The sequence below is a fragment of the Equus przewalskii genome, chromosome X (assembly GCF_037783145.1).
Source record: "Equus przewalskii isolate Varuska chromosome X, EquPr2, whole genome shotgun sequence".
Taxonomy (NCBI): domain Eukaryota; kingdom Metazoa; phylum Chordata; class Mammalia; order Perissodactyla; family Equidae; genus Equus; species Equus przewalskii.
Genome location: NC_091863.1, coordinates 76891851 through 76904461, shown reverse-complemented (window position 1 = coordinate 76904461; position 12611 = coordinate 76891851). Strand labels below are relative to the sequence as shown.

The 12611-nt window shown below is 39.0% G+C and overlaps 1 pseudogene; it reads left to right on the top strand.

Annotated features, from left to right (window-relative positions):
• Positions 1 to 4129: 4129 nt before the first annotated feature.
• On the top strand, positions 4130 to 5802 carry LOC103558242 (eIF5-mimic protein 1 pseudogene; annotated as a pseudogene).
• Positions 5803 to 12611: the final 6809 nt, after the last annotated feature.

Sequence of the window (12611 nt, the reverse complement as noted above, 5' to 3'; positions counted from 1 at the left end):
ATCTAAAGTCATCTGAACAAAGTATGAACTTTATGTAATAATAGATTATCACCAGTAGTGCACTAGTTGTGACAAATGTACCATACCAATGTAAGATACTAACAACAGGTTATATTATGTTTGAGGTTTACATGAACACTCTGTACTATCTTTGCAACTTTTCTGTGCATCTAAAACCATCCTAAAATTTAAAAAATAATTTAAAAAATCTAGAGACTTCCTGGGGCTGGCCCCGTGGCCGAGTGGTTGGGTTTGCGCGCTCCGCTGCAGGCGGCCCAGTGTTTCGTTGGTTCGAATCCTGGACGCGGACATGGCACTGCTCATCAAACCACGCTGAGGCAGCATCCCACATGCCACAGCTAGAGGGACCCACAATGAAGAATATACAACTATGTACCGGGTGGCTTTGGGGAGAAAAAGGAAAAAAATAAAAATCTTTAAAAAAAAAAAAATCTAGAGACTTCCTGTTTCTGGTCCAGCATGCAAGAAGCTTAGAAGTCTCCACTCCATCCTAATGACAAGCAAAAAGCTGAACTACTGAAAAGACAACACTTCTTAAATGACATGTAAGAACAGATGGATAATGTAAGCAGAGACGTGGATTTCTAAGAAAGAATCAAAAAGAAATGCTAGACATTGAAAACACTGTTACAGAAATGAAGATTGCCTTTGATATTATTAAAGACATATTAGTAGACCGGACCACAGCTGAGGAAAAATCTGAGCTGGAGGATATGTCAATGGAAACCTCCAAAACTGAAAAGCAAAGAGCACAAGACTGAAAAAAATACAACAGAATGTCCAAGGGCTGTGGGAGAACTACTAAGGGTGTAACATATGCATAATGGGAGTGTTATATTATACTTGAGATTTATCAATTTTATTAATCTACTTAAGATTTTCTTTATTGTTTTCTGTTTTCTATTTTGTTGATTCCTATTTTGATCTTCATGATGTCCTTTCTTGTTTTACATTGGGTTTAATTTGCGCTTCTTTTTCTAGTCTTCTAGGATAGAAGCTGGAGTATTTTATTTGAGATCTTTCCATTCTAAAAAAGCATTTAGTGTTATAAATTTTCTTCTAAACCTTGAAACCCGTTTGAATTGGATTTTCTGAAAATTGAAACTGAAAATATGCTAAGTGATAAATTAATGGTCCCATTTTCTTATGCTCAGCAAAATACCTTTCCACAAATAGTACAACCTGGGAGGGAGGATACGTTTGTAGGTTGACTTGTTATTTTCTCTAAGTTATAATAGTTTGTTTTCATGCATTTTTAGTGGTGTACAATTCTTTTTAGGTATGTTGAATTTTATTTGCTGATATTTTGTTGAGGATTTTTTGCATCTATGTTCACAAGAGATATTGTTCTTTAGTTTTGTTTTCTTGTAACATCTTTGTCTGGTTTTGGCCTTCTGTTTAAGTCTAGGAAAGCTTTTATTTCTCCTTCATATCTAAGGTATAACTTTGCTGGATAAAGCAATATTCTTTTTTTTACTTTTTGAGGAAGATTAGCCCTGAGCTAACATCTTCCACCAATCCTCTTTTTTGCTGAGGAAGACTGGCCCTGAGCTAACATCCCTGCCCGTCTTCGTCTACTTTATATGTGGGGTGCCTGCCACAGCATGGCTTGACAAGCGATGGGTAGGTCTGCACCTGGGATCCAAACTGGCGAACCCAGAGCCACCAAAGCAAATGTGCAAACTTAACTGCTGCGCCACCGGGCCAGCCCCGGTGGATAGTATTCTTGGCTGGCAGTTTTTATCTTCCAACATTTTCAATATGTTGTTCAACTCTCTCCTGTCCAGTAGAGCTTCTGTGGAGAAATCTGATGATAGCTTAATGGCATTTCCTTTGTAGGTTACTATCTTTTTTCATATTTGCCTTTAAAATTCTTTCTTTGTCATTGGCTTTTGACACTTTTAATGTGATGTGTCTTGGAGAAGGTCTTTTTGTGTTAGATAATTAGGAGTTCTATTAGCTTCATGTACTTGTATATCCAGTTCCTTCCCCAGGTTTGGGAAGTTCTCAGGTATTATTTCTTTAAATAAGCTTTCTGTTCCCTTCTCTCCCTCTTCTTCTGGGTCATCCGTTATCCTTATGTTGCTTTTTCTAATAGAGTCAGATATTTCTCATAAAATTTCTTTATTTAAAAAAAACTTAGTTCTTTCTCCTCTTCCGCCTGAATCATTTATAGATTTCTGTCTTTGACCTTGTTGATTTTCTCTTCCATATGGTCTGTTCTATTTCCAATGCTTTCTACTTTATTCTTCATCTCATTTATTGAGTACTTAAGCTCCAGAATTTCTGTTAGGTTCTTTTTTAGTTTCAGTCTCTTTGGTAAAGTACTCCTGTTCATTAATTTTATTCCTGAGCTCATGGAACTTCCTCTCTTAGTTTTCTTGTAGCTCATTGAGTTTCTTCATAACAGCTATTTTGAATTCCCTATCAGTTAGATCACAATCTTCTGTGACTTCAAGTTTGGTTTCTGGAGAATTGTCATTTTCTTTTTGTGATATCATGTTACCATCATTTTTCATGGTATTTGATAAGTTGTTCCTCTGCTGGCACATTTGTAGTAGCAAACACATTTCTTATTTAGGTAAGGCTTTGTTTAGTTTGATTCTGAGCTGCTTTTGGTTGTATTTGAGAGCCAGCACTTTTCACTCTCTACTGCCTCTGCCAGACGTGCTGTTGGTGCCCTTGTTGTGCTGCTTGTACCTGTGACGTTGTTGGTGCCTTGCTGCTTGTGATATTGCTGCAGTCACAGGTGTTGCCACTGGGGTCACCAGGCTGGTGAGCACCTCTGCTGCTTCTGGGGTTGCCTGGGTCATTGTTCAGCCACACTGGCAGGAGAAGCAGGTGGGTGAGCAGGAGCCAAGTTCATGGGCACCTCCACCACCCCTGGGCTTGTCGGGTTCACAGGCACTGCCACCACACATGAGGGGGCCAGGGTTTTGGGTGCTGCTGTGGCTGGGGAGTACCAGGGTTGTGGGCTCTTCTGCCACTGTTGCCTGGTTCCCTGCAGCCTTGGGTGCCACTGTGGCTGGGGGGCCTATGTTGCATGCACCACATCTGCTGCTGCTCCTGGGTTTTCTGGGGTTGCTGGTGCTGCCACTGCCAGTGGCACCAAGTTTTCAGGTTTTGTCATCACTGACGGGCAGGTCATGGTTCTTGGATACCACTGCCACCACTGTGGAGGGAAGTACCTCAGTTGTAGCTGCTGCTGTGGTTTCTGGAGCCTTAGGTCATAGGTGCTGCTACTGCTCCTAGGGGAGGAGGAGAGACTGGGTCACAAGCACCACTGTGGTTCCTGGAGCCTCTGATTGTGCGTGCTGCTTCAGTTCCTAGAGCCTCTGTTCTGAAACACTGTCACAGTTCCTGGAACCTCAGGTCATAGGTGCTTTCACCACTGCTGGGGGCACCAAGGTCTTGGAAGCAGCCCCTGCTGCCAGGAGGACTGGGGTTGCAGGTGCCACTGCTGCTGCCAGGGGAGGGTGCTGCTGAGCTGCAGGCACCATCATAGTTCCTAGATCCTCTTGTCATAGGCACCACTATGGTTCCTGGAGCCTGCTTCATGGGTGCTGCCTTGGTTCCTGGAGCCTCCAGTCTCAGGAGCTGCTACCACTGCCTCCTTGGTTCCACCACCTCCATGAGATCTAGTCAACCCACCTTTAGATGTACAGATTTATGGATCTCTCAGGCATTCTGGTGTGCTGTGCAGGGGATCCTTTGTTGGTCTGTGGAGAGGAAGAGAGCAACTCATGCACCTACAATGATGCTGTCACCCCCTGGTAGTTCTATTTTCAACTTTTTGAGGAACCTCTGAACTGTTTTCCATAGTGTCTGCACCAGTTTACATCCCCACCAACACTGCACAAGGGTTCCATTTTCTGCACATCCTCACCAATACTTGTGATCTCTCATTCTCTTGATGATAGCCATTCTAACAGGTGTGAGGTGATAGATCATTGTGGTTTTGATGTGCAATTCCCTGACGATTAACGATGTTGAGCATCATTGTCTGCCACCACTGCTGCCGCTGCCACTGCTGCTGCTGGAATCACCGCAGCCCCCAGCCTCACGTGTTGCCACTACCCCTTCGAACAGGTGAGAAGCAACCTAGAAATTTTATGACTAAGCATCAGGAGCCAGTGCTAACAGGCCAGCGGTTCAAAACTCAGAAAAGGGATGAAAAAGAGAAATTCAAACCCACTGTCTTCAGGGATACACTTGTCCAGAGGCTTAATGAAGATAGGGATGACCTTGAAGCTGTAGCCAAGTTTCTGGACTCTACAGGCTCAAGATTAGATTATTGTCGCTGTGCAGACACACTCTTCGATATCCTGGTGGCTGGCAGTATGCTTGCCCCTGGAGGAACACGCATAGATGATGGTGACAAGACGAAGATGACCAACCACTGTGTGTTTTCAGCAAATGAAGATCATGAAATCATCTGAAACTATGCTCAGGTCTTCAATAAACTCATCAGGAGATATAAGTATTTGGAAAAGGCATTTGAGGATGAAATGAAAAAGCTTCTCTTCTTCCTTAAAGCCTTTTCCAAAACAGAGCAGACAAAGTTGGCAATGCTGTCAGGGATCCTGCTAGATAATGGCACCCTTCCTGCCACCATCCTTACCAGTCTCTTCACTGACAGCTTAGTCAAGGAAGGCATTGCAGCCTCATTTGCTGTCAAGCTTTTTAAAGCATGGATGACAGAGAAAGATGCCAACTCTCTGCTCTCTTCTTTGAGAAAAGCCAACTTAGACAAGAGGCTACTTGAGCTCTTTCCAGTTAACAGACAGAGTGTGGATCATTTTGCTAAATACTTGCTGATGCAGGTCTGAAGGAGCTTTCTTACTTCCTGTGAGTCCAGCGGTCCCTAGGCACCAGGAAGGAACTGCAGAAGGAGCTCCAGGAGTGTCTTTCTCAGGAATGCCCGATTGAGGAGGTGGTGCTCTATGTGAAAGAAGAAATGAAGAGGAATGATCTTCCAAAAACAGCAGTGATTGGACTCCTATGGACCTGTATAATGAATGCTGTTGAGTGGAACAAGAAGGAAGACCTCATTGCAGAGCAGGCCCTTAAACACCTGAGGCAATACGCTCCTCTCCTGGCTGTGTTCAGCTCCCAAGGCCAGTCAGAGCTGATCCTCCTCCAGAAGGTTCAGGAATACTGTTATGACAACATCCATTTCATGAAAGCCTTTCAGATCTGGTTCTCTTTTATAAAGCTGGTGTGCTGAGTGAAGAAGCGATATTGAAATGATACAAAGAAGCACATGTTGCCAAAGGCAAGAGTGTTTTTCTTGACCAGATGAAGAAATTTGTCAAGTGGTTACAAAACGCAGAAGAAGAATCTGAATCGGAAGGCGAGGAAAGTTAGATGGCTCAAGAAGCACAATACCTAGGTTACCACACAACACTGATCGGGAATGCTGAACCATTTGGGAAGAGAAACTTGGCTTCTGTTTTCACAAAGGAAAAAAAAAAATAGGATAGACTTCCCTTGTGCAGAGAGGAAAATGGTTTTTGTTTTTGTTTTGTTTTTAAATGGAGCCCTGAGGCATCAGCTATTATACTTGGGACTCTACCTCTCCCTCACTATGTGCTAACTTAAAGCCATTCAACACAGGGTCAACTAGGAATCTGAAAGTAAATACTCAACAGACTCCTCTTTTTTAGCCGTATTTTTCAGATACTGTGTGGTGAATGCCCCAGTGGTGTCTATTACAGGGCCACTTTGGTAGTTGTGTATCTGCTCATGTATGTGACTTGACAAACCAGTTTTTTAAAATAAATGGCTTTATTAAAAAAAAATGATATTGAGCATCTTTTCATGTATCTGTTGGCCATCTACATGTCTTCTTTGGAGAGCCATCTGTTTAGTTCCTCTGCCCATTTTTTAATTGGATTGTTTGTTTTTTAGTTATTGAGTTATGTAAGTTCTTTATGTATTTTGGATATTATATCTTTATCCAGTATATGATTAACAAAATTTTTCTCCTATTCCGTAGGTTGTCTTTTCATTTTGGTGATTGTTTCTTTTGTTGTGCAGAAGCTTTTAAGTTTGATGAAGTTCCGCTTGTTGACTTTTACTTTTGTTGTTTGTGGTTTTGGTGTCATATCCAAAAAATCATTGCCAAGACCAATGTCAATGAGCTTCTTCCCAATGTTTTCTTCTAGGGATTTTATGATATCAGGCCTTCTGTTTAAGTCTTAGATCCATTTCTAATTAATTTGTGTGCATGGTGTAACATAGGGGTCCACCTTCATTTTTCTGCATGCATTTATCCAGTCTTCCCAACATCATTTGAAGAGACTATCCTTTTCCTATTGGATGTTCTTGGCCCCCTTGTCAAATATTAGTTGACCCTATATGGGGGGTTTCATTCTGGGCTCTCTAGTCTGTTCCATTGGTTTATGTCTCCATTTTTGTGCCCAAGTCATACAGTTTTGATTCTTATAGCTTTGTAATATAGTTTAGAATCAGGAAGTGTGATGCTTTCAGATTTGTTTTTCTTTCTCAAGATTGCTTTGGCTATTCAGGGTCTTTTGTGATTCCATACAAATTTTAGGATTGCTTATTCTATTTCTGTGAAAAATATCATTGGAATTTTGATAGGGATTGCATGGAATCTGTAGATTGCTTTGGGTAGTATGCACATTTTGACAATATTAATTCTTTCAATACATGAACATGAAGTATCTTTCCATTTACTTGTGTCTTCTTCAATTTCTTTCATCAATGCCTTATAGGTTTTCAAGAAAGTGGTCCATCATCTAGGTTATCAAATTTGTGGGCATAGAACTGTTCATAGTATTTCTTTATTATCCTTTTAATATCCATGGGATCTGTTTCCAATATTAGTAATTTGTGTACCTGTGTATTCTTTTTTTTTTTTTAGTTAGCCTGGCTAAAGGCTTATTGATTTATTGATCTTTTCAAAGAACCAGCTTTTGGTTTCACCGATTTTCCTCCATTTTCAATTTCATTGATTTCTGCTCTAATTTTTATTATTTATTTTTTTTCTGCTGACATTGGTTTAATTTGCTCTTCTTTTCATTGTTTCTTAAACTGGAAGTTTAGGTGATTCATTTTAGATCTTTCTTCATTTCTCATACATGAATTCAATGCTATAAATTTCCCTCTAAGCAATGTTTTCACTGCATCTCACAAATTTTGATAAGTTGTGTTTTCATTTTCTTTAGTTCAAAATATTTTAAAATTTCTCTTGAGATTTCTTCTTTGACATGTGTTTTTTAGAAGTGTGTTGCTTAATTCTACATATTTGGGGGATTTTCCAGTTACCTTTCTGTTATTGATTTATAGTTTAATTCCATTGTGTTCTGAAGGAAGATGTATGATTTCTATTTTTTAAAATTTATTAAGGTGTGTTTTATTGTCCAGAATGTGGTCTATCTTGGTGAATAGCCTATGTGAGCTTGAGAAGAATGTGTATACCACTGTTTTTGGCTGAAGTATTCTATAGATGTCAATTATATCATGTTGTTTGATGCTGTTTTTGAATTCAACAGTGTCTTTACCGATTGTCTGCCTGCTGGATCTGTTCACTTCTGATGGAGAGGTGTTGAGGTCTCCAACCACAACAGTGGATTAATCTATTTCTCCTTGCAGTTCTATCAGTTTTTCCATCACTTAGTTAAATGCTCTGCTGTTAGGTGCACACTATTAAAGATTGGTATGTGTTCTTGGAGAAGTGACTCCATTATGATTATGTAATGCTCTTCTTTATCACTGACGACTTTCCTTGCTCTGAAGTCTGCTTTGTTTAAAATTAATAAAGCTATTCCTGCTTTCTTTTGATTAGTGTTAGCATGGTATATTTTTCTGCATCCATTTACTTTTGTTCTGTATGTGTATTTATATGTAAAGTGGGTTTCTTGTAGATAACACATAGTTGAGTCTTATTTTATGATCCCCTCCAACAATCTTTGTGGTTTTGTTTTTTTTTTTTAAGATTTTATTTATTTTTTTTCCTTCCCAAAGCCCCCCGGTACATAGTTGTATATTCTTCGTTGTGGGTCCTTCTAGTTGCGGCATGTGGGACGCCGCCTCAGCGTGGTTTGATGAGCAGTGCCATGTCCGCACCCAGGATTCAAACCAACGAGACACTGGGCCGCCTGCAGCAGAGCGCGCAAACTTAACCACTCGGCCACGGGGCCAGCCCCAGAATCTTTGTGTTTTAATTGCTGCATTTTGACCATTGATATTCAAAATAATTATTGATATAGTTACTATCTACCATATTCATTACTGTTTTCTATTTGTTGCCCTTGTCCTTTGTTTCTATTTTTATTTTCCACTCTCTTTCTACCTTTTGTCGTATTAATAGAGCATTTTATATAGTTGTATTTTCTTTTCATTCTTAGCATATTAGTTATAATTTTTTTTTAGCTTTTTAAAATGGTTACCCTGGAGTTTGCAATATACATTTACAACAAATCCAAATCCCCTTTCATATCATACTGAACTGCTTCAAAGGTAGTGTGATTGCTTTATAATAAAATAATCCTCCTTCCTCCCTCCTGTCCCTTGTATCATTCATTTCACTTCTTTATAAACTTAGATAAGCATATGTATGATATATACATAAGCATACCTTACTTTTATTATTTTGAACAATCTCTTATCTCTTAGATCAAATGAGAATAAGAAAATATAAACATTTTTATTTTACCTTCACTTATTCCCTCTTTTTTTTTCTCCCCAAATTCCCAGTACATAGCTGTATATTCTAGTTGCAGGTCCTTCTAGTTCTTCTATGTGAGCCACCGCCACTGCATGGCTACTGACAGGCAAGTGATGTGGTTCTGTACCCAGGAACCGAACCAGGGCTGCCGAAGCAGAGTACACTGAACTTTAACTGCTAGGCCGTCAGGGCTGTCTCCACTTATTCCTTCTTTGTTTCTCTTCCTTTCTTTATTTAGATCTGAGTTACTGACCTACGCTATTTTTCTTCTCTTTAAAGAACTTCTTTTAACATTTCTTGCAAGGCAGATCTACTGGCAACAAATACCCTCTTATTTTTGTTTCCCTGGGAAAGACTATTTCTTCTTCACTTTTGAAGGATTATTTTATAGCACAGAGACTTTTATGCTGATTTTTTTCCCTCAATAATTTAAGTATTTCACTCCACTCTCTTCTTGCTTGCATGGTTTCTGAGGAGAAATCAGATTTAATTCTTACATTTATTCCTCTATGGGTAAGGTGTTTTTTTGCTTTGGCTTCTCTCAAGATTTTTAAAAATTATCTTTTCTTTTCTGTCATTTAAAAATGCTATGCCTAAGTATAAGGTTTTTTGTTTGTTTGTTTGTTTTTGCATTTATCCTGCTTGATATTCTCTGAGTTTGCTGTGTCTGTGGTTTAGGGTCTGATGTTAATTTGGGGAAATTCTCAGTCATTCTTTTTTCAAATATTTCTTATGTTCTTTTCTCTCTTTCATCTCCTTCTGGTATTCCGATTATGCATATGTTACACCTTTAGTAACTGTCCCAAAGTCCCTGGACATTCTGTTGTGTTTTTTTCAGTCTTTTTTCTCTTTGATTTTCAGTTTTGGCAGTTTCTATTGAGATATCCTCAAGCTCAGAGATTCTTTCCTCAGCTGTTCCCAGTCTACTAACATGCCTATTCGTGACATTCTTTATTTCTGTTAGTGTTTTTGATTTGTAGCATTTTTGGGGGGTGTTCTTAGGATTTCCATTTCCCTGCTTATTTTGACCATCCGTTCTTGCATACTATCTACTTTATTCACGAGACCCCTTAGTATATTAATCATCGTTGTTTTAAGTTCCTGGTCTGATAATTCCAACCTCCTTGCCATGTGGTTTTGATGCTTGCTCTGTCTATTCAAAATGTATTTTGTCGCTTTTTATAATTTTTCTTGACAGCCAGATTGAACAGAATGGCTAGAGTGGGCTGGAGCTGGGTATTTCCCTTCCCCCTTGTGGAAGGCTAAAAGTGACGGTGTGGGTGTTTCTGTTCCACCAGGTCATTTAGGCTCTGATAATATCCCAGCAGGGTAGGCTCAGGTTAGCTAGTTTTCCTTGATGGCTGGCCTTTTTATGAAGAATAGAGTGCTCTGGGGTGTTTCAAAATGGTTCTATTTCCCCTCCTGTTGCCAGAAGCATGAGTATATTTTTCTCTAATATTTATTCTGAGAACTTGGCCTAGCTCCTGGATATAAAACTTGCAAAATGCAGGGGCCTCCGTATGACAGGGTTACTCTGGAGATTTTACTCATTGGAATAACCATAGTAAGTCTACAGTAATTCATCAATTACAGTTCAGGTTTTCCTACCCTGGCACACTTTCCTGAGGCAGTTTCTGCTCATGAGTCTCTCCTCTGGTAGGCTGTGACTCCCTGTATTTGCCTGTCTTCCTCTCCAACCTTGGGGGTAGCAGTTTTCTCTGTGTCCTACCCTCTCTTATAGATCCAGGAACAGTTGACTTTTCAGTCTGTGCAGCTTTTACCTGTTAGGACAGAGTGGCCACTTCCAAGCTCTTTACATGTAGAACCAGAAACGTTCAGTTTTGAACCTATAGTGAGAACGGAAGGACACTAGTGGAAAGGATCTGTGCCCATGGCTCTTCCTTGTGTGGCACTCAATTTGATAACTCTGTCTTTCCAAAAGTTCTACTTCTATAAAAAGTCTTCCTTCTTTGTTTGCCATGAAAATGAACTTCAATTCTTCAAAATACCACACTACTTCCTTTAACCTCTTCATTTTTTGAGCCTCTTTTATTCTAGCTGTCAAGGTTTACTTAGCTTTCAGCTAACATTTACTCTATTTGAAATCTAGAATCCAATTTTTTAACATCGCCGCTTCATTTTCTTCTTGTATATGAAAAACAAAAAATGAGAATATAACTTGATGGGTTTCCTATGCCCTAAATAAAAGAAGTAATATTATTTCCCTCTTTGTTAGCAATCCTGATGCTTTGGTTGAATTCTTAAATAGATCTCCTGCACTAGTCTCAGGAAATTCTCTTGGACATGGGCATTCCAATTTTCAAGGTACATTAAGATCGTCTATATTTAAAACATAGTTCCTGGGCATACAGTGTTGTTTTGGAGAAATATGATGATGTTGGATTGTGAAGGTAGAGACTGATGGTTATGATGAGTCTATTATGTATGAGGCATTGTACTGGGTATTTTATTATGATATTTCATTTATTTCTGACAAGTACTCTTTTCCTACTTTTCAAATGAGGTATTTGAGGCTTACAGAGATTCAACAACTTATTAAGCCTTCAAATGGTGAATTCAAACACACATACTTGAAGTCCAAACACTAGGTTCTTTTTACTGTATCACATTCCCTCCTGAAATTATTATAAGCCTATCCCTCCAAAGATTGGCAAGAACACTGTGGGGCTTTTTTTCCCCCACAACTATCCATTTTCTAACACAAAATAGCAGAGAATTAAAATAATTGTGTCTAATTAGTATAATCTCACTAGTTAACCTAAATTTTGATGCTACTTAACCTGAGGATCGTGTTTTTTATGACAACAAGAAAATGATAGCTATCATTTACGGTAAGTGCTCACCCTTTTGGAAATTTTGTCCCATCCGTCAAATAACATTATTAATAGCTACCATTTAGTGAGAATCACCTATGAATCAACCACTTTGTATTCATCAACCACTAATCTCACAACAACTTTCCACGGTCAAGATTATTCCTGTCACATTGTAGCTGGGCCAGCAGAAGTTATATATATTGCCAAGTCACACAGCTAGTAAAGTGAAAAAAGTCAGGATTCAAACACAGATCCCTTTCACTTCAAAGTGCCTGTGCTTTCTCCACCACATCATACTGATGACGCCAGTCATCACCCAATAACGTTAATCATTCTACCCCTCTGAATTATCTTCCTCTAATTCTACCTTCTCCATTATTGACATCTTTGTTTGTTAGATTCACTCTCATTTATTATAATTTTACTCAGTTGCCAACCATAATTAGTTTATACTTCTTGCTGAATCTTTTTAAACCATCCTGTTCTCAGATGAAATGGACAAAGAAACTCATCACTCTACCATATACCATCACACCTCACATCCCACCACTATTAGAGAATATCTAAATAATTGGAGAGCCCCATAAGAAAAGAAAACTGATGTATCTTCTCTGCTCCATTGGACAACGACTAAACAGCCCTTCTGGAATTTTGAGGCATGCAAAAGAAAATAAAAAATACTGATCTGCTAGTTTTTGGCTACTTTAAGAACTATATGCAAATATGTAGAATTAAGAGAAATGAGTAACTCCATATACACAGTTGCACATTGAATTAACTAGGAATGTAAGTATACATCAAACGTTTTGAGTTTGACCTCAGAGGTAACTCTCTGAATAGACAGCATGTGTATATACAACTATCTGGCTATCAATCACTCTCCTGTCATACTTTCCCCTCCTTATTTAGTAGAGAATGAGTCACTTATATCTTCTTGTTTGGCAAGTAGTTTTCCCAAACCATTTGGCAATATAGTAACAGAATTAGGAAAGACATAGCATCAGGTGTTTAATGGCTGAAAAGGACAAGATATTCTCTCTTCCACCTCATCTGACTTT